The 22036-nt window shown below is 37.5% G+C and overlaps 1 long non-coding RNA gene across 1 annotated transcript in view; it reads right to left on the minus strand.

The window, feature by feature from the left end:
- Positions 1-16101: 16101 nt before the first annotated feature.
- The window catches only part of LOC111820552 (uncharacterized), a 17032-nt gene continuing 11097 nt past the window's right edge, over positions 16102-22036 (minus strand). The window contains exons 3-4 of the long non-coding RNA XR_002824079.1: positions 18618-18718; positions 16102-16179 (exon numbers count right to left, since the gene is read on the minus strand). This is a non-coding gene — a long non-coding RNA (uncharacterized LOC111820552). The remainder of the gene's footprint in view (positions 16180-18617; positions 18719-22036) is intronic.

A 22036-nucleotide genomic window follows, 5' to 3' on the forward strand; every position in this document is an offset into this window, starting at 1 on the left:
CCATTGTATGACTATTATTCATGGACATTTGAGTTGTTTCCGATTTTTGGCTACTGTGAATAGAGTTGTTATGCAGATTCATGTAAAAGTTTTTGTTTCCCCAACTTTTCCAATTACTTTGGATATATCCCTAGCAGTGAGATTGCTGGCTTATATAGTAATTTTATGTTTAACTTACTGAGGAGCTGCTAAACTGTTTTCCATAGCAGCTGTATCATTTTACATTCCCACCAGCAATGTATAAGGGTTCCAGTTTCTTCACATTGTTGCCAACACTTATTTTTTTTTAATATCCATTCTAGTGGATATGAAGCAATAGCTCATTGTTGTTTTGATTTGCATTCCTCTAATGACTAATGACAATAGCATTGTTTTCTTTTTATTTTCTTGTTGGCCATTTGTTTATCTTCTTTGGAGAAATATCAGCTCAAGTCCTTCTCCCATTTTTCAGTTGGGTTGTTTGTCTTTTTGTTGCTGAGTTGTAGGAATTCTTTATATGTTATGTATATTAGACCCCTATCAAATATATGATTTGCAAATATTTTCTTCCATCCTGTGAGTTGGCATTTTACTTTTTTGATAGATGCAAAAGAAGCCAATCCTAAATTTCATATGGAATTGCAAGGGACCCTGAATAGCCAAAACAACCTTGAAAAAGAAGAACAAAATTGGAAGACCCACACTTCTCAATTTCAAAACTTACTACATAGTAATCAAAACAGCATGGCACTGGTATAAGAATAGACATATAGATCAATGGAATAGAATTGAGAGTCCAGAAATAAGCTCATGCATCTATGGTCAATTGATTTTTGACAAGGGTGTCAAGACCATTCAATGGGGAAAAGAAAAGGCTCTTCAGTGTTTCTGGGAAAACTGGAGAGCCCTATGCAAAGAAATGAAGTTGGATGCTCACCTCACACCATACGCAAAAAAGAACTCAAAACGGATCAAAGATCTAAATTTAGGAATTAAAGCCATAAAATAAGGAGAAAAAAAAAAAACATAGGGGCAAATATTTATGACCTTGAATTTTGCAATGGTTTCCTAAACATGATACCAAAATCACTAGCAACAAAAGAAAAAAAGAGATAAACTGGATTAAATCGATTGCTTTTTAAATTTGATCTTCTCACTGAGTTTGGTAAGAAGGCCTTACACAGTGTACAGTGTTTTGCACATATTTTTACAATTAACCAGCAGTGGAGTTGTGAACAGAAGCCAGATTACCTTGGATTTGGTCTCTTAGCAAAAGCAACATTCTAGGGGCTTCAAGCCCTGTATCTGAAGTACTATTTCTTATTGAACTTTGTATTTTTCAGGGAGCATTTTCACTAAATCTTCTCTCTGTATGAGAAAGAATTCAGAGAAGAAGATCGGTGGAGGCATTCCTCTAAGGAGAACAAAACGGCCAATATTGTTCTAATTTTCCACCACACTCTTCCAAAGATGTTAAATAGTTTATGTAAAAATTAAGATATTCAGTAATAAAAAATAAAGTTGAGAGAGAAAAATTAACGGATTCAGTAAATATACACATCCAATGGTCTAGAGAATTTGCACCTGCTTTGTTGTTATTGCTGTTAGGGACCGTTAAGTCTATTCTGACTCCTGGCGACCCTATAGGAACAGAGTAGAACTGCCCCACAGGGTTTCCAAGGAGTGGCTGGTAGATTTGAACTGCTGACCTTTTGGTTAGCAGCTGAGATCTTAACTACTATGACAGCATTATACAAATATTAAAGAAAATATCATAATAAGAGAATGTCATGAACAACTTTATTATAATAAATTTGATTGTGTAGTTCAAATGAATAATTTTCTTAAAAACCACAATTACTGAAATTGGCGCATGAAAGGAAGTGATAAATATAAGAACCAGAAATCATTTGATTTCTGTATGACCTTTCTCATCATGGAGCTGGGTGATTCACTGTAAAGAGCAACAGACTAAATTCAAAAGAAATCATCAGAATCTTTGTGAGAGAAGCAACAAGACAGTCACGTTAAAGAGAACAGTTGGAGGCAAAATATTGGACTATTTTTTGCTGCAGCTACAAAAATTAATCTTCAAGGTCTTCTAATAATTCTATCAAAACTCATTAGGGGAAACTGACTGTATGTGGTTTAGAGTCTGGAACCATTCAGAAAAGAGCAAAGTCACTCACAAAATGAGTCAGGCACATGCTTTCTAAACAGAAGCACGCGGGGATACAAAACCTCTCATCTCCACAGGTCTTCTGTAAAATCAGCTCCATACATAAAAACATACACACAACTCTAGTGAAGATAATATTTTTATGTTTTTTTTTTCACAATAGCTAACAGGTGGAAACAACAAAAAGCCCATCAACAGATGAATAGATAAACAAAATGTGGTACATACACACAACAGAACAATGCTCAGCCATAGAGAGAAATGAAGTCTTGATGCGCCACATCACGGATGAACCTTGAAAACATCCTGCTAAGTGAAATTTAAGTCAATTGCAAAAGGACATATACTGTATGATCTCTTTTATATGAAATAAGAAAATATATAGAAACCAAAGATTATTAGTGGCTACCAGGTGTGGGAGAAAGGGGAAAAGAGGGAGTTTATGCTTGGGGGCATTAAATTTATATTAATTGTAGTGGAATGATTTGGAAAAGGCTAGTGAGAATGGTACACAACTTGAAGAATATAATCAATGTCACTGAATCGTACATGTAGAAATGACTGAGATGGTGTATGTTTTGTTATGTATATTTTCATCACAGTAAAAATCTTTAAAAATAAAGAGTTTTTTTGGTGATAGTAATGCTGAAGAATGCAAAGAAAAAACCCTATGTGGAACTAACATTGGGTTTTGAAACTAGGAAAAATATAACATTGTGAGGGAATTCTTGGAGAAACATTAATTTCAGAACTTCGGTGTTCCAACTACATGTGGGATAGGGTTTGAATAAATTTATTTGCATAATAAGACAGAGCAGCTCAATTCATCCCAGATATTATTGTCCATTTACATACCTTCAATAAAAAATGTCAACAATCTTACCAAAGAATTTTTACCATGGAGTCGGTAGCTCTTTTCCTTCTACAGAACACAAAGCATGTTTTCTCTATACCTTGTCCATCTGAATGTCTCAGGCTGTGCAGTCTCTTTCCACTTCTATATTGATCTTTAAGATTCTGAAAAGCCCATGAACATCAGCTACAGGATCTTCATCGCAAATTAATTGCAGCAGATGATACCTGTTGACTACCAGCTGCTGTTGTAGCAATACCAAATGCTCAATTGCCCTTTGAGAGATCATTAAATGGCCTCTCTGCTACAATTTACTCACTTATTGTTGGAGATATTTCCTAACAATAAAAGCACTAGAGTTAGGAATGCCAGGCATATGTAGAAGCTTGAAAAATTGCAATGTTCAGAGAACATCAATTGTTACTTTAGCTTGTGTATATGCACTGTACACACCAAACCGTTCACATACAAATTGTCAGGAAGATGACCGTGTCAGAAATGCAACTGATAAAACCATACTGAGTTTGGGCTTTCTTTTTAAAAGGGCTTTGAACCAGTTCTGGTTTAAACCTCTACTGAGAATTTGCATTTCCACCCCAGATATACTGAATCAGAATGTACATTTTTTTAAACCCAACTGACATATTTAATGACAGGCAAGTACTTAACATTTTTTTATTATTATCATTGTACTTTAGATCAAGGTTTACAGAACAAACTAGCTTCTCATTAAACAATACACATACTGTTTTGTGACATTGGTTACCAACCCCACAACATGTCAACACTCTCCCTTCTCGACCTTGGGTTCTCTATTACCAGCTTTCCTGTCCCCTCCTGCCTTTTGGTCCTTGCCCTTGGGCTGGTGTGCCCCTTTAGTCTTGTTTTGTTTTATGGGCCTGTTTAATCTTTGGCTGAAGGGTGAACCTCAAGAGTGACTTCATTACTGAGCTAAAAGGGTGTCTGGGGCCATACTCTTGGGGTTTCTCCAGTCTCTGTCAGGCCAGTAAGTCTGGTCTTTTTTTGTGAGTTAGAATTTTGTTCTACATTTTTCTCCACCTCTGTCTGGGACCCTCTATTTCAGAATCTACATTTTAATAAGATCCCTAGGTGATTCTTATGTATAACTTCCTGGGAACTTGTTAGAAATGCAAATTCTCAGCAGGGGTTCAAACCAGAACAAACTGGTTCCAAGCTCTACTTTTTAATTCCTGGCAGAGCGGTCTAGCCTTCCTCCTACCAGTGTACCCTCAGCATCTGAAGAGTCAGTAAATCTATCTGTTCCTATTGACTCAGTTCAATAAAGTTCTTTCCAGGACCATGAAATGTGCTTTCAACTTCTCCATGTTTTAGAGAAATTTTTGATCATCAGAGGAATGTGTCCTTATTTTTGAAGCGCTTACAGTATCTTAAGAATTGGAGAAAGATAAAAGTGGAGCCTGAAGAAGGAATTAATAGTTGAATCCTATTGCCATGTTTTTTGGACTGTTTACTATTTAGTTTATTATACATAGCACACAACCACACAATCTCAGTGGCAAACTATAAAATTTTATTTCTCACATATTACTGAGGTTCTGTGGATTTGTTTTGAGCTTACAAAAAAATCTGTTGTTGAGTTGATTTTGACTCATAGCGACCCAATTGGACAGAGTAGAACTACCCCATAGGGTTTCCAAGGAGCAGCTGGTGGATCAAACTGCTGATCTTTTGGTCAGCAGCCAAATGCTTAACCACTGCACCACCAGGGTTCCATTTTGAGTTTGGCTGTGCTTAGACATAACATTTTGCGACTCCATTTAATGCTATGGTTCTCCTCATCTCCGCTGTGTTTCCTCATTTGTTTGCAATCAGCAGTAGGGTGTGCTCTGGACTGGATTTGACCGGGGCACATTAGCCGAAGTAATTCTGCCCCATGTGTTTCCCATCCTCCTTCCAAAATAATCAAGGTAACCTTAGGTATGTCTTTCCAATGGCAATGGAAAAAGTGTAAGAGAAAACCAACCCAATCACACACTATTGAACAAAACAAGTCACACCCTTGAGCTCAGAGGCAGAGAATTGGGCCCTGCCCACAGCAGGATAATGCCACAAAGTCCCATGGAAAAGATACTGGAAGCAGTGGAGAATTGGGGAAATTAATTCAAACTACCAAAGACTGTGATGGCTTAGAACAATTCAGCCCAGGATTGGTTGATTGATTTGGGAAGAGAGTGTGAACTATAAACTTTTCCAGAATTGCATCTAACCTATAATATTCAAACAAAGTACCTTTATTATAAGAGCCTTATTTGTTCTCTGAAATAGGAAATTTAATAGGTACAAGTCAGTACCTCTGGCTACTTTTCTTAGAATTGTGTAGACACGAGCGGTACCAAGGTGCAATTGCGTGCTTCTAGTTTCAACACTCTCTAGTTTATTGAGCTTGGGTAAACGGATTAATTTCTTTAAGCCTCAGTTTCCTATAAAATGGGTGTGCATATAATATCTGCCTCAGAGAGCCATTATAACAAATGAGATTGTGTGTGTGAAAGCATTTTGTACAATGTAAGAAAGGCTTAGCATTAATTTGGCAAGCCTCACCTCCCCTTCCCAGACCCAACCTAGTTTAGTATATAAGTGTTGGTTGATGAATGGCTACAAACCTCTTCAGAGAAAAACACATTTATTCCATATTTTCTTTCTGAGGTAGATTGAAAAATAGTGTCCACAAATAGAAATAATTACTCTGATTGTTACAGAATTTAAAACAATTACCGTATAGAGTATTACAAACTCTTTCTTAACAGCCCATTCATGAATTAAATAAATAATAGATTACATTCTTTGATTTGCCTTCGTAAATGCCCTTGACCTGATCAGCAGACTCCTAATTATAGCAGAATTTACATGTTTCTTACACTAATCAGGAAACATCAGGAAACAAAGAACAGGAAAAATATGGAGTATTTCCAAAATTATATGAACTGAGGATATAGAGTTCTAAGTAAATTTCTGATTACCTTTTTGCCCCGTAATTTTCTACTTGCTTTTGATTATCTAGCTGTTGAGTCACAGTATCATGAGAAAAACAAAGACATTAAAATTACTTGGAATGGCTTAAGCTTCCTAAGTAAACTTATTTTTTTTTTTCTTTAAGCGTTTACTGTTTAGCTAAATGCTTTTTATTGCTGTTAAGTGCCATTGAGTTGCTTTTGATTTGTAATGACACTACGAACAACAGAACAAAACGTTGCCCAGTCCTGGGCCATCCTCACAGTCCTTGCTATGTTTCAGCCCATTGTTGCAGCCACCGTGTCAATCCATCACACTGGGGGTCTTCCTCTTTTTCACTGACCCTCCACTTTACCAAGTATGATGTCCTCCTCCAGGGGCTAGTCCCTCCTGAAAACATGTCCAAAGTATGTGAGATGAAGTCTTGCCATCCTTGCTTCTAAGGAGAATTCTGCCTGTACTTCTTCCAAGGCAGATTTGTTCATTCTTCTGGCAGTCCAAGGTATATTCAATATTCTTCACAAACACCATAATTCAAATGCATCAATTCTTCTACATTCTTCCTTATTTATTATCCAGCTTTCATACACATATAAGGCGATTGAAAATACTGTGGCTTGGGTCAGGCACACCTTAATCCTCAAGGTGACATCCTTGTTTTTTAACACTTTAAAGAGGTTTCTTGCAGCAGATTTGCCTAATGCAATATGTCATTTGACTTCTTCTTTTTTTTTTTTTGTCTTTGTGACGATTACAGTTATTTTATTTATTTTTGATTGTACTTCAGGTGAAGGCTTACAGAACAAATAGTTTCTCATGAAACAGTAGTTTACACATTGTTTTATGACATTGGTTAACAACCCCACAACATGTCAACCGTCTAACTTCTCAACCTTTTTTTTTGGTGAAAATACACTTAGCCAAAGATACACCATTTCAAAAATTTCTACATGCACAGTTCAGTGACATTGACTACGCTCTTCCAATTGTGCTGCTATTCTCACTTAATAGTTTCTCATTTAACAGTTACTACACATGTTGCCCTGTGACAATGGTTAACAACCTCACAACACATCAACACTATCCTTACTCAACCTTGGGTTCCCTATCACCAGCTTCCCTGTCCCCTTCTGCCTTCTGGCCCTTGTCACTGGACTACTGTACCTCATTAGTCCCATTTGGCTTTACGGGGCTGTCTACTCCCAGGCTGAACGGTGAACCTCGGACATAACTTCACCACTGAGCCAAAAGGGTGTCTGGGGACCATACTCTCGGGGTTTCTCCAGTCTCCTTTAGGCCAGTAAATCTGGTCTTGTTTTTGTGAGTTAGAATTATGTTCTACATCCTTCTCCAGCTCTGTCCAGAACCTTCTGTTGTGATCCTGGTCAGAGCAGTCAGTGGTGGTAGCTGGGCACCATCTAGCTGTGCTGGACTCAGTCTGGTGGAGACCGTGGTAGATGTGGTCAATTAGTCCTTCGGACTAATCTTTTCCTTGTATCCTGTTCTCTTCATTCTCCCTTGCTCCCGAAGGGATGAGACCAGTGGAGTATCTTAGATGGCCGCTTACAGACTTTTAAGACCCCAGACACTACTCACCAAGGTAGAATGTAGAACATTGTCTTTATAAACTGTGTTATGCCAATTGAGCTTGATGTTCCCCAAGACCATGGTCCTCACAGCCCTCCGCCCAGCAATTCAGTCCCTCAGGGAGTTTGGATGTGTCTATGGAGCTTCCATGACCTTTCCTTGTACAAGTTGTGCTGGTTTCCCCTGTATTGTGTACTGTCTCACCCTTCACCCAAAACACCACTTATCTATTGTCTATTTAGTATTCCCCCCCACTCATTTGACTTCTTGACTGCTGCTACCATGGGTGTTGTTTGTGGATCCAAGTAAAATGAAATCCTTGACAACTTCAATATTTTCTCCACTTATCCTGATGTTGCTTATTGGTCCAATTGTGAGGATTTTTGTTTTCTTTATGTTTCAGGAGGTAGCATATAATTAAGAACTGATGTGAACAGTAGCTCTCATAAAGTGTTTTGGTATCACCATGTGGATAATAATTTGACAATACATAAAAATCTTGAAAATGGTATTCAAATCTTACCAAAAAAACCAAACCCATTGCCATCGAGTCGATTCCAACTCGTAGTGACCCTATAGGAGAGAATATAACTGCCCAACAGAGTTTCCAAGAAGTGACCAGTGGATTTGAACTGCTGACCTTTTGTGGTTAGCAACCGAGCTCTTCACCACTGCACCACCAAGACCCCTTACAAAGCAGTTTTTAAAACTTCTGTTATGATAGTTATTTATTTTATCAATTTCTCCCTGAAGGATTTTAGTAAACTAGAGTTTATTCTTATAATTTCTTTGTCTGGTTGGGGTTTCATGGTAATGATGGCATCAAAAAATTAGTTGGAAAGTGCTTTTTCCTCCTTCATTTACTGAAAAAGATTTCTTTAGGATTTGTATTTCTTCCTTCTTAAATGTTTAGTAGAGTTAAACAGTGAAGCCATTTAGGTTTAGCAGTTTCTATATGTGAAGTTTTTGTTGTTATTATTGCTTATTTTGCTTTAATTACAAATTCAATTTCTTTAATAGGTTTATAACTATTTTGATTTTCTACTTTTTTATGACTTTTTTAATAATACTTTCAAGGAACTTACCAATTTTATCTAAGTTATTGAGTTCACCAGAGGAAATCTGGACATACTATTCTCTTTATTGATATTTTAACAGTTGCAGAATCTTCAGTATTCTCGTTTTATTTATTCCAGAAACTAATAATATGTCCTCTGTTTTTTTCTTGATTTGTTCTAGCTAGAGATTTATCAATTTTATTGCTACTTTCATAGAACTAGCTTTGAGTCTAGTTTATTTTCATTATTTCTAAGTGATACAGCTACTAACCAAAAGGTCAGCAGTTTGCATCCACCAGCAGCTCCTTGGAAGCCCTATGGGACAATTCTACTCTGTCCTATAGTGTCGTTATGGGTTAGAATCAACTTGACCTCAATGGGTTTGATTTTCTTTTTAATTTTATTTGTAGTGTGGAGATTATCAAACAATATAATTAATAGCACACTGCTATGGATTGAATTGTGTCCCCCCAAAATTGTATGTCAACTTGCCTAGGCCATGATTCCCAGTATTGTGTGATTGTCTACCATTTTGTCACCTGATGTGATTCTCTTATGTAATGTAAATCTTACCTCTATGATGTTAATGAAGCAGGATTAGAGGCAGTTATGTTAATGAGGTAGGACTCAATCTACAAGATTAGGTTGTATCTTGAGTCAATCTCTTTTGAGATATAAAAGAGAGACAAAAACAGAGAGATGGGGACCTCATACCTCCAAGAAAGCAGTGCCAGTAGCAGAGCGTGTCCTTTGGACTCGGGGTTCCTATGCAGAGAAGCTCCTAGACCAAAGGAAAATAGATGACGAAGAACTTCCCCCAGAACTAACAAACAGAGAAAACCTTCCCCCTGGTGCTGGTGCCCTGAATATGGACTTCTAGCCTACGCCGTGAGAGAATAAATTTCTCTTTGTTAAAGCCGTCCACTTGTGGTATTTCTGTTATAGCGGCACTAGATAACTAAGACACACATGCAAGTAAAATTTTGCTGAAGATCATTCAAAAGCGGTTGTAAGCAGACATTGACAGGAAACTGCTGGAAATTCAAGTTGGTTGCAAAAGGGGACAAGGAAAAGGGACATCACTGCGGATGTCAGATGGACCTTGGCTGAAAGCAGAGAACAGCAGAAAGATGTTTACCTGTGTTTTATTGATTATGCAAAGACATTTGACTGTGTGGATCATAACAAATTGCAGAGAACATTCCAGAACACTTAACTGTGCTCATGTGGAACTGTATATAGACCAAGAGGCAGTTGTTCGAACAGAACAAGGGGATACTGCATGGGTTAAAATCAAGAAAAGTGTGCGTCAGAGTTGTATCTGTTCACTATAATTATTCAATCTGTACGCTGAGCAAATAATCTGAGAAGCTAGGTTACATGAAGAAGAACGCAGCATCAGGAAGAATTGAATTGATGCCTTTGAATTATGGTGTTGGCAAGGAATATTGGATGTAACATGGACTGCCAGAAGGATGAACAAATCTGTCTTTGAAGAAGTACAGCCATAATGCTCCTTAGAAGCAAGAATGGCAAGACTTCATCTCACGTACTTTGGATGTGTTATCAGGAGGGACATTACCTGTAGAAGGACATCATGCTTTGTAAAGTAGAGGGTCAAGGAAAGAGAGGAAGTCCCTCAATGAGATGGACTGACACAGTGGCTGCAACAATGAGCTCAAGCATAGCAACTATTTTGAGGATGGTGCAAGACCAGACAGTGTTTTGTTCTGTTGTACACAGGGTGGCTATGAGTTGGAACCAACTCAAGGGCACATAATAACAATAGCAGCAACAATTGTTTATTTATTATTTAATTTGGTTTCTGCTAATTATTATTTTCTTCTTTCTACTATTTTGACATTATTTGTAATACTTTCTGTAATTCTTAGTGCATTAACTTATTATTTTTAAGATACAATTACTTTTAGACCCGTATTATTATGATGGTGATGCTATATCCCTCCCTTTTACTCTGATTGTGCTCCACATCTTCAAAAAATCAAACTATTCTTTTCTTTTTTGGCAATGTCAGATACACAGATGTAGAAAAGGAAATTATTTAACTTCAGCCACTTTTTGGGTGGGGGAGAAATGAATTTTACAGTCAATTTTATACTGACTTGGTTTAACATTTGCCTATAGTAAACCGATAAATAATTAAATTACTTTATTTTAAAAACTTCAAAATTGTGCCTTCTGGTGAAGTGAATTCAAAATGTGATTTGAGGTAAAATAGTGAAAGGGAAAAATTATTTACTAAATAATCTCCACAGAATGATCACTGACCAGATATACATGCTTCAGTGTGTGTGCATGCCCACGTGTGCGTGTGCATGAACTGTGAAGCAAAAGAGTCTTATTTAAGCACATAATCAATGTGTTGGTTTTTTTTAGTAAAACACTAAGTTAAAAAATAGTTTTCAAAGATATTTTAGAACTGTGTTAGTATTTAATTTTAAAAGTTTAATTCAAAAGTTCAAAATATAAATACAATAGCTTATAGACCATTTTAAAAGATCTTAGTCCCAAAGCTGCCACACGTCTGTCAGTTTATCCTACTGCGGTGGCTTGCATGTTGTTGTGATGAAGGAAACTATGCCACGAGTATTTCAAATAGCAGCAGGGTCACCCATGGTGGAAAGGTTTCAGCAGAGCTTCCAGACTGAGACAGACTAGGAAGAATGACCTGCTGGTCTCCTTTTGAAAAAATTAGCAAGTGAAAACCTTATGAATAGCAGCAGAACATTGTCTCATATAGTGCCAGAAGATGAAGATGAGCCCTTCAGGTTGGAAGGCACTTGGAACACAACTGGGGAGAGCTGTCTCCTCAAAGTAGAGTTGACCTTAATGATATGGATGGAGTCAAGGTTTCAGCACCTTCAATTGCTTGTGTGACAAGACTCAAAATGAGAAGAAATGGCTGCAAACATCCATTAATAATTGGAAAGTGGAAAGTACAAACTATGAATCTAGGAAAATTGGAAGCCATCAAAAATGAAATGAAGCACATAAAGATTGATATCCTAGGCATTAGTGAGCTGAAATGGACTGCTTTATTGGCCATTTTGAATCAGATAGCCATATGCCAGGAATGACAAATTGAAGAGGAATTCTGTTGCATTCATTGTCAAAAAGAGCATTTCAAGATCTATCCTGAGGTACAGTGCAGCCAGTGATAGGATAATAACCATACACCTACAAGGAAGACCAGTTACTACAACTATTATTCAAATTTACACACGAACCACTAAGGCCAAAGATGAAGAAATTGACGATTTTTACCAACTGCTGTGGTCTGAAACTGATCAAACATGCAATCAAGATGCATTGATAATTACTGGTGATGGGAATGTGAAAGTTGGAAACGAAGAAGGATCAGTAGTTGAAAAATATGGCCTTGGTGATAGAAATGACGCTGGAGATCACATGATAGAATTTTGCAAGATCAACTTCTTCATTGCAATAACCTTTTTTCAACAACATAAATGGTGACTATACACATGGACCTCAGCAGAGAATACACAGAAATTAAATCAACTACTTCTGTGGAAAGAGATGATGGAAAAGCTCAATATCATCAGTCAGAACAAGGCCAGGGGCAGACTTCAGAACAGATCATTAACTGCTCATATGCAAGTTCAAGTTGAAGCTGAAGAAAATTAGAACAAGTCCACAAGACCCAAAATATGATCGTGAGTATATCCCACCTGAATTTAGAGATCATCTCAAGAATAGATTTGACACATTGAGCACTAACGACCAATGACCTGATGAGTTGTGGAATGACATCAAGGACATCACACATGAAGAAAATAAGGTTATTAAAAAGACAGGAAAGAAAGAAAAGACCAAAATGGATGTCAGAAGAGACTCTGAAAGTTGCTCTTGAATGCAGAGTAGCTAAAGCGAGAGGAAGAAATGATGAAGTAGAAGAGCTGAGCAGATTTCAAGGGGTGTCTTGAGAAAACAAAGTTAAGTATTAGAAAAAAATGTGCAAAGACCTGGAGTTAGAAAACCAAAAGGGAAGTAGATGCTCAGCATTTCTCAAGCTGAAAAAACTGAAGAAAAAATTTAAGCCTCAAGTTCCAAAATTGAAGAACTCTATAGGCAAAATATTGAACAAAGCAGGGAACATCAAAAGAAGATGTAAGGAATACACAGCGTAACTGTACTAAGAAGAATTAGTCAACGTTCAACCATTTCAGGAAGTTGCGTGTGATTGAGAACCGATGGTACTGAAGGAAGAGGTCCAAGCTGCACCGAAGACACTGGCAAAAAACAAGCCACCAGGAATAGACGGAATACCAATTGAGATGTTTCAACAAATGGATGCAGCACTGGAAATGCTCATTTGCCTATGTCAAGAAATTTGGAAGACAACTACCTGGCCAACTGACTGGCAGAGATCCATATTTATGCCTATTCCAAAGAAAGGCGATCCAACCAAATGCAGGAATTATCGAACAATATTATTAATATCACACAAAAGTAAAATTCTGCTGGAGATCATTCAAAAGCAGTTGCAGCAGTACATCGACAGGCAACTGCCAGTAATTCAAGCTGGATTCAGAAGAGAACATGGAATAAGGGATATTATCACTGATGTCAGATGGATCTTGGCTGAAAGCAGAGAATATCAGAAAGATGTTTACTTGTGTTTTATTGGCTATGCAAAAATATATGACTGTGTGGATCATAACAAATTATGGATAACACTGCAAAGAATAGGAATTCCAGAACACTTAGCTGTGCTCATGAGAAACCTGTACATAGACCACGAGGCAGTTGTTTAAATAAAACAATGGGATACTCCGTGGTTTAAAGTCAAGAAAGGCATGCGTCAGGGTTTTATCCTTCCACTGTACTTATTCAGTCTCTTTGCTGGGAAAATAATCTGAAAAGCAGGACTATATGAAGAAGTATGGGGCATCAGGATTGGAGGAAGACTCATTAACAACTTGTGTTACGCAGATAACACAACCTTGCTTGCTGAAAGTGAAGAGGACTTGAGGCACCTACTGATGAAGATCGAAGACCACAGCCTTCAGTATGGATTACACCTCAACATAAAGAAAACAAAAATCCTCACAACTGGACCAATAAGCAACATCATGATAAATAGTGAAAATATTGAAATTTTCAAAGATTTTGATTTACTTGGATCCACAATTAACATCCATGGAAGCAGCCGTCAAGAAATCAAATGATGCATTGCACCGGGCAAATCTGCTGCAAAAGACCTCTCTGAAGTGTTAAAAAGCAAGGATGTCACTTTGACGTCTAAGGCGCGCTTGACCCAAGCCATGTATTTTCAGTCTCCTCATATGAGTGTGAAAGCTGGACAATAAATAAGGAAGACTGAAGAAGAATTGATGCATTTGAATCATGGTGTTGGCGAAAAATATTGATTATACCACGGACTGCCAGAAGAATGAACAAACCTGTCTTGGAAGAAGTATAGCCAGAATGTTTGTTAGAAGCAAGGATGGCAAGACTTTGTCTCACATACTTTGGCCATTTTATCAGGAGGACCGATTCCCTGGAGAAGGACACCATGCTTTGTAAAGTAAAGTGTCAGTGAAAAAGAAGAAGACCCTCAACAACATAGATTGACACAGTGGCTGCAACAATGGGCTCAAGCCTAACAAAAATTGTGAGGATGGAGCAGGACCAGGCAGTGTTTTATTCTGTTGTACATTGGGTTGCTATGAGTTGGAACTGACTCGATGGCACCTAACAAACACAAGTCCAAAAAGGAAAATAATTTTTATTATCACAAAAGTTATTTAGATTTTAGATTAGCTAGTAAAATATATTCTATATCTTTAGTGATCACTAAGTATGATAAAAAATATTATTTATTAAGGTTAACGATAAAATAATAAATTAATGTCACATTTTATATACAAGTTACAAACTAATCTCTATAATAAAACACTAATAATAGAAAATCAGGTAGAAATGGAATTCATTTTAAAGGACTCAAAAATCTTTATAGTAACTGTTGAACTGGTGTATGTTTTGCTGTGTATATTCTCAACAACCAGAACCAAATAAATAAAATTAAAAAAAAACTTTCTAGATATAATTGGGTATAAAGAGTAATCCAATAGGTTCTTACAACATCTCTACAAAACAGGTAGAAGAGAAAAAATACAGGTTACTCCAGAACTCTAAATCCAGTTATTTTTGATGATTCTCTGCCAATCAATTTATATTAGGATTCTCCACTGGTCAAATAAGCCAGACCAAAAATGGCAGGTTATGAATTAAATTTATTTCTCTGATTTAAAGACTGTAACTTTTAATTGACTTTATTCTCGATGAAATTAACTGTATGCCCACACCGACTCATGTGATAGACATTATGCTACACTAACACTTTCCATCTCTGGAGTTCTAGAGTCAGTTTGGATTGGCAAGGATGCTAACATTGCCAGGCTTCCCAGATTCCTGCTCTGTGACATCATTGCATTTGTTGTTAATTGTCCATCACTCACAGGTTCGTAGAACTTTTAGGAGAAATGACTCCTGATAAATCAACTCAATTTAAGACAGGCTGACTAAGAAGAAAGGATGTACAAAAATCTAAGGGAGAGATTAGTTCTAAAATAGAGATTTAGGCTGACTTTTACCTTTGAAGTAGTCCATCTTATCTATATTTACAAATGTCTCTTTTCCTCCTAGTTACAGCTGTTTTGCACGAGCACAGGCCTTCCTTCTACTACTTGTCCTGATGACAGCTTATACTTCTCCTTTATAACATTTTGCATATTTGTATTATTTAAATTATTATTTGTAACTCTTTCTGTTTCTCCGTTTACTGTTTCTTCCATTGGGCCTACTGTTTCCGTGAGGGAAAGACCTATATATAGGTAATTTCCGCTAGAGTAAATCTAGTGCTTCCAAAACAATTGGCACATGGTAAATAGCCAATAAATACTTGTTTACTGACTAATCTTTATTGGCTGTAGTCTGCTTTTCTGTTTTCCTTGCTTATTCATATTTTATCCAAATTTCATCTACATAAGATATATTCTCTAAGGACTCAACTTTGAACCTTGACTGTGCATTAGACTCATCAGAGGAACACATCTTAATATACTAATGCGTGGACCTAACTGACCAATTAGATCATGATCGTTGCAGATCATTGTGGATGGAGTCTGGGTATCAGATTTGTTGTTTACCAGTAACAGAACTTCAACTCAAATTGATTTTGACTTTCTTCAAAAGAAGAAAAACAAAAAGGAGGAAGAAAAAAATCACTAGCTTACATAACTGAACAGTCCAGGGGCAGATATGGCTTCAGCCATGACCATATCCAAGTATTTAAATGACATTGTCAGGAATCTGTCTTTCTACATACCTTGGTTCTATTTCCTCTGGGAAGTCTCCATTCTGAAAGAAGCTCTCCCCATGTGGTGGAAAGGCAAAAGCTGCTGACATGCCTTACTCCATCCTCTGAAGAATGAGGATACTCATAATATTGCTAAAAGCCTGGTCTTCTTTTGATGGTTCCATGGCTAATAAACGTAAAGAGTTCATAATAGTGTCTGGCACATAGTAAGGACTCAATAAAAATTAGCCATCATTAGCTCAGCCTCGTATAAGTTATCTATCTCCACACTAAAGTGGTATAATAAAGAACCACTCACTCCAGTGCCTTAAAACAACAAGTAGAAGAAACCAGTCATGGGTAACTTGTACATGACCGTACACAATGTGTGGTATTTTCCATTCCTAAGTGGTAACAAAATGCCTGCTAAAACTGAAGGAGCAGTTTGGGAGGCAAGCTGCAGACTGGAAAAACCTATGCATCGCTTAATATACAGGGCTTCTCTTGAGAAGCACTAGGTAAGTGGCTAGATCCAGCAGCAGGAGATGAATAAAGACCTCTGTGAGTCACTAAGCTGATGGAAAGGATTTTGACATACTCTAATGAGAGAAGGGTTTGAAGCACACACAAAAGCCCCTAGCAGACAGAACAGGGGGATTTATGAGCTAGTCTAAAACATTGTAGTGAAAAGGGGCAGGTTGTTTCTGAAAGGGCTGCTGAGATTTGAATAAGTAGTGAATAATGGCTTTAGCTGATTGATACACAGTTTGTAATAAGGCATTTGTGTTGCTGTCTTTATTTCCTAGTTTTTATATGGCGCAGTGGTTAAGAGCTCACACTATGAGTTGGAATCTACTCGACAGCGAGTGGATTTGTTTTTTTTTTTTTTAATACTGAATAAATAATTAGGACTCTTCTAGCATTTTTTTCTAGAAAAAAAATGTTTCACAAAGGAGAAGAGACTACCTTCTAAGGATTCCATCTATTAATTAGCTTATATCCTAGAACTGCAGGCATACTGTGTGGGGGCGGGGGGGGGGGAGGGAAATTAATCTACAACTATTGGACAGGATTTATTAATCTAATTTTAGCGGAGTGGATATAAATTACACACGTGCTTGTCAATATAAGTCATATCTCAAGGTTAGTTTCTATAATTCACAATGACTGGATTTTATATAATTATAATAGAGTTAAATCCTAAAATATTATCATTTCATTGATTTGGTTATGTCATACTCAACCCTCTCCTCCACAAAAAATAGTTCCCTGAAAATGTGAGACAAGAAGGTTAGTTTCTAAGATGGATGCTAAGCCCTTTCTCCTGACATCGGGCTCATAGAAATAGTTTTACTAATTGAAATGAATTCCTTTGCCTGTGTCAGGCAAAGAACGATGAGTTTGTTTATCACCAATAGTCATACCTCTTTGCTGAAAAGAGATTAGTCACACATTGCAGGGTTATTGTTTTTCCCTCAAGAAAAATACCAGCTGCTATCCCAGAAGCAGCACAACTATTTACCTTTCATGGAATTCCAAATTCTAATTATGAATAGTACATAATATGTTGTTTGTTAAGGATATATATATATGTCATTGGAATGAAAATATACCACATATTTGCCTTGTAAAATCTTTCTAAAGTTGAAGCACAGTCAGTGCCAAGATACATACACACACATACATATGCATATACATATACATATGGAGCCCTGGTAGCGCAGTGCTTAAGAGCTTGGCTGCTAACCAAAAGTTCCACAGTTCGAATCCACTAGCCACTCCTTGGAAACCCTATGGGGCAGTTCTACTTTGTCCTATAAGGTCTCCGTGAGTCAGAATTGACTCGACGGCAAGGGGTTATACATACACATAAACATACACATATACACATACTTTTTTTTTAAGATAGATAAAGCTAAAAGTCCATGAACAATATTCTGGTTGATAATCATTATCTTAGAAACAGCTTTTATGAGCAGCCCCTTGATGAGGAACATTATGCAAGAAGCTCAGAGAATAGACAAAATCTACTCTAATACCAATTTCTACCTCCTTGACAAATGAACAGGAACTTTACAAAAATAGTAGTGTCCTTCCCATACTTTTCATAAGATTAAAGGTTGGGGTAATTTTAACAATCCAGTCCTGGAACTCAGCTCAGACCTAAATCATGCTATTTGTTACAACCTTAACTTGAATTTTTAAAAAATCATCAGGTAATTCTAAGATGCCCATGTAAGTCTGAGAATTTCTGATCAACACCTGTGCCATATTATTCTGGATAAAGAATAATTAACTTTAATTAAAATGATTCCAGAGCACATTAAAATAAAAAATAAAAAAAAAGCTTGCTCTATAATTGCTATGTGTTCCTAAATCAGTAATTCTCAAAATATCAATGAGCAACCTACGTTAGAAATCCCTAGGTGTTCTTCTTTGTAACACATTCCAACAATTCACCCTGCGTTTAATGAAAAAGAGTCTCTGAGAATAATCCTCAGAATTAAGCATTAAACAAATATTTCCTCATGTTTTTTAAAAAAGAGTCTGAATTTGAAACAAGTTGTAATAGTTTAGAACTAGTCATTTAAATGACAGTGTGACAAAAGTTAGTAAAGGACTTACTGATTAGGTAGTTTTATGAGGTCAAAGAGAAATTGCGTGGCTGCTCTTATCAGTGAAGAATTTCTCAAATAAGGCCAATGCATCAGAAGGACATAGTCATACTAGAAAAAAAGAAAACAACAACGAAAGATAGATTTAGCTCATGGTGAGCCATTAGCTCATGGTGAGCCAAAGAAATCAGTACATAGAACAGAAGCTTGAATAATCACCTGAAAGCTATTTGATATCACTTCTACAACTAAGATCTAACTGAAGATCATCATATTACGGAAGAAAAGTATCCATCATTTAAGTTTTAATGCTGATTGTTTCACTCAGTTTTTCGGTTGCCAACAATCAGATAACAGTAAACTTCACCCAGTTTTACTAGCAAAGTATTTGATCAAAGAATGTGCCACTATAGAATCTCTAGAAGAGTCAGGGATCCTGGAAGGCATGGATTAAGCGCCACATTCAGACGGCTCGTGCCATCAGGGATCTAGGAAGGCAAAGATAGGATAGCACAGCTCTCACTCATGATGATAGGGTAGGATGCTGTCTTAGTCATCTAGTACTGCTATAACAGAAATACCACAAGTGGATGGTTTTAATGAAGAAAAGTTTATTTCCTCACAGTCAAGGTAGGCTAAAAGTCCAATTTCAGGGCGTCAGCTCCAGGGGAAGGCTTTTCCTCTCTGTCAGCCTTCTTCTCTTTGGTGTTCCCCTGGACTAGGAGCTTCTCAGCGCAGGGACCCCTGTCCAAAGGACGCGCTCTGCTCCCGGCGCTGCTTTCTTGATGGTATGAGGTCCCCCCGTCTCACTGCTCACTTCTGTCTTTTATATCTCAAGAGATTGCCTCAGGACACAGTCCAGTCTTGTAGATCAGGTCCTGCCTTACTAACACAACTGCTACCCATCCTCCCTCATTAACATCATAGAGGCAGGTTTACAACATACAGGAAAATCAACAGTCTCAGGAATCATGGCCTAGCCAAACTGATACACACATTTTTGGGGGGACGTAATTCAAACCATGACAGATGCCAACAACTTTGTCCCACTGCCTGCATCCCAGCCCTGCACAGCCAGATCCTCCACCATCTCCCTTGCAATAGATTATATTCCATAGGCTGTCCTGTCTCTTTGAACTTTCACCACCTATGTTTTAAATATTTTTAAATATAAATATTTAAATAGTGTGTGAGTTTGTTAGACAACAATACATTTTCCATGGTTTTTGATCATCCTTAATTCTATTATCTTTTGCAGCATCTTCTTGATCTCTTTTCCTTTTTCTTATTTGAATACTTCCTCCAAGAATGCTTTTGTTGCAAACTTCCTGTAGCAGACACGCTCATGTTCTGGCAGGTTCCCCCAGCACCCCTTTTTACCGCAATTTTCACTGCTAGACCAGGTTGAAACTGATAAATAAAATAGTATTAGATTATAACCAAAAGTATAAAATAAATATCCATACGTCCAAATTGTTATAAATAAGTGATTGAATTAATAAATAAATGATGATGAGTAGACAAATCTCCCATTCAGAAGAAGAATTCCAAACAATTTATGTAGATACTTCTTTCCCACCCCCCACCTGCCACAAAGATGTGGAGTCTAATTCCCAATCCATTAAGTGGAAGCTGAGCATAGTGACTTCCTTCTAAAGAGTACAGAATGGAAAGATGTCCGGGCCTCTTTAAATGTCTTGGAATTACCACGCAAACACATGGGAAATGTGTAAAAGAAGTTCTCAGTCTCTGGAGCTATCCCAGGTCTGTTCTCATGGGTGACCCTTCCTTTTATCCTCTGTTTTAGTCATCTAGTGCTGCTATAACAGAAATACCCCAAGCGGATGGCTTTTAACAAAGAGAAATTTATTCTCTTACAGTCCAATAGGCTACAAGTCCAAATTCAAGCCATTAGCGCCACGGGAAGTTTTCCTCTCTCTGTCGGCTCTGGAGAAAGGTCTTTGTGATGCATCAGTCTTTCCTTGGTCTGGGAGCTTCTCTGCGCAGGAACCTCAGGTCCAAAGGACGTGCTCTGCTACGGTACTGCTTTTTGGTGATATGAGATTCCCAACTCTCTCCTTGCTCCCTTTCCTTTTATCTCTTGTAAGGTAAAAGGTGGTGCAGGCCACACCCTAGGGAAACTCCCTTTACATTGGATCAGGAATGTGACCTGGGTAAGGGTGGTGTTACAATCCCACCCTAATCCTCTTAAACATAAAATTACAATCACAAAATGTAAGCCAGCCACACAATTCTGGGAATCATGGCCCAGCCAAATTGATACATACATCTTTGGGGGGACATAATTCAAACAATGACATTCTCCCATTCAGCTTTTCTTGTCTCCTATACCACTTGTAATTGTTCTATAACTTAGATCCTTAATTTAGATATTTCTATGATGGAATGGCTCTGGCCTTACCACTTTCCTTCTGGAAAATAATTCTAAAATTTATCCTCTGGCAACAACTATTGGGACTCATCATGGGTAAAGTACCACCAGGATTTTCACAGCCAAACATTAGCCACAGAAGATAATTATCAGACCCATTGTTGAGCCCAGTTCCTCACCAGATAGAGGACTATTATATATGAGAGAAATAAACTTCTATGTTGTTCAAGGCACTCTATTTTGAGGAGTCTGTTTACAACAGCATAATGTATACTCTCATACAGCACCTAAAGCCTTTTGATTCATTTTTATAGGTATTGAGGTCATATATATTTTTTATTGCCCTGTATCACCAGCATACCAGGGCAAGGGGCCATACTGCATGTTTGGCCATGCCTGGATATGTCTGTCTAGTCTGGGAACATGAACCTTCAGAGACTTCTAGAGCTAGAGCTAGAACGGTGGCTCAGTGTTCAGATCCGAGATACTGACCTCATTTGTCAGAAGTGTCTTCAGGGTTATTTTAACAAGGTAAAGACTTGGTCATGACTGACAAATAGTTACTGGTTTTGCAGTTCAAAAAATACCAAGCCAGTGGGAAACATATTACAAGTCAGTAATAATGGGTTGGTAACCTGAAATGGCCAATTATTGTTTTTTTTTTTAGAAGTAGACTACCAGGTCCTTCTTCCTAGTCTGTCTTAGTCTGGAAGCTCCACTAAAACCTGTCCACCATGGGTAACCCTGCTGGTATTTGAAATACTGGTGGCATAGCTTCCAACATCACAGCAACTTGCAAGCCACCACAGTATGACAAACTGACAGATGAGTGGTGGATACTGCATAGGATACTGTGTGGTTTAAAATCAGAAAAGGTATGTATCAGGATTGTATCTTTCACCATACTTATTTAATCTGTATGCTGAGCAAATAATCCAGGAAGATGGACTATATGAAGAAGAATGTGGCATCAGGATTGGAGGAAAACTCACTAACACCCTTCGATATGCAGATGACACAACCTGGTTTGCTGAAAT

This window comes from Trichechus manatus, unplaced genomic scaffold, assembly GCF_000243295.1.
Source record: "Trichechus manatus latirostris isolate Lorelei unplaced genomic scaffold, TriManLat1.0 scaffold00041, whole genome shotgun sequence".
NCBI classification, from domain to species: domain Eukaryota; kingdom Metazoa; phylum Chordata; class Mammalia; order Sirenia; family Trichechidae; genus Trichechus; species Trichechus manatus.